At 41.0% G+C, this 923-nt stretch overlaps 1 non-coding gene across 1 annotated transcript; it reads right to left on the reverse strand.

Annotated features, from left to right (window-relative positions):
- Positions 1-529: 529 nt before the first annotated feature.
- Positions 530-674, reverse strand: LOC123637620. Its single transcript, XR_006734974.1, has one exon. It is a non-coding gene; the product is annotated as a small nucleolar RNA SNORA67 (small nucleolar RNA).
- Between the last annotated feature and the right edge of the window lie 249 nt (positions 675-923).

Here is a 923-nt window from a genome sequence, read left to right on the forward strand (position 1 = left end):
TCTCGCTCTTGCTCAGGCTGGTCTCGAACTCCTGACCTCGAGCGATCCACCCACCTCGGCCTCCCACAGTGCTAGGATTACAAGCGTGAGCCACCACGCCCAGCCTTGTTCAATGGTTTTTAATGTGGAATCCATTAGAGCCCAAGAGCTTCGAAGCACCCCAGTGCCAAGGTTGTGCCGGGAGAAAAAGCCAGAAACACTGAGGCTGAGATGCAGGCAGCAGTGTTTGCTCTTCAGCTCTGGATGAGATCAACATGCAGCCACGGCTACGACCCAGAGCACCGGTGCTTAGAGAAAACAACAGGTGTGTCACATTAAAGAAACCAATTTTGCTTCATTCTGAAACAGCCAAGTTATTTATTTTGGAATAGCTTGGTTTTGCAGTAGATTTTTTTTTGTACAGCATCATGGCCTTTTATTGGACAATTTGAAAATGTATAAGGGGATATGGTTATAATTTATATCTTTTTTAAATAACAATTTCAGCATGCAAATAAAAGGACAATCTGTCTAGAAGAAACTTAGGTATACATGTAGGCAGCCAAAGAAAGGCAAAATAAGTAAGTGTCCCCTGTCCCTTGAAGACCTTAGCCAAGCCAGATTGCATTCCAAGTTGCTACTTCCCTGAGAGGGGCACTAGTATTCCCTCCCTTGGAGAGGGAATCACCTTGGATTTGTTAAAATTTATAACGTAATATTAAATTTAAAATCATTTCAAGATCTGTGGCAAACATTTATTATTACATATTTCATTAAGTCTGGAATGATCAACACTATCTTTTTTTTAGTTCTATTATTACTTTTTTTAAATTTCAAAATATTAAGGGGGCACAAATCCACCTATCGAGTACAATGAACACGTTTGGGTGATGGGTACACTACCAGCCCCGACTTTGGCATTATAAAAGGTAACCATGGAACAA

This window comes from Lemur catta, chromosome 4, assembly GCF_020740605.2.
Source record: "Lemur catta isolate mLemCat1 chromosome 4, mLemCat1.pri, whole genome shotgun sequence".
In the NCBI taxonomy this organism is placed as follows: Eukaryota; Metazoa; Chordata; class Mammalia; order Primates; family Lemuridae; genus Lemur; species Lemur catta.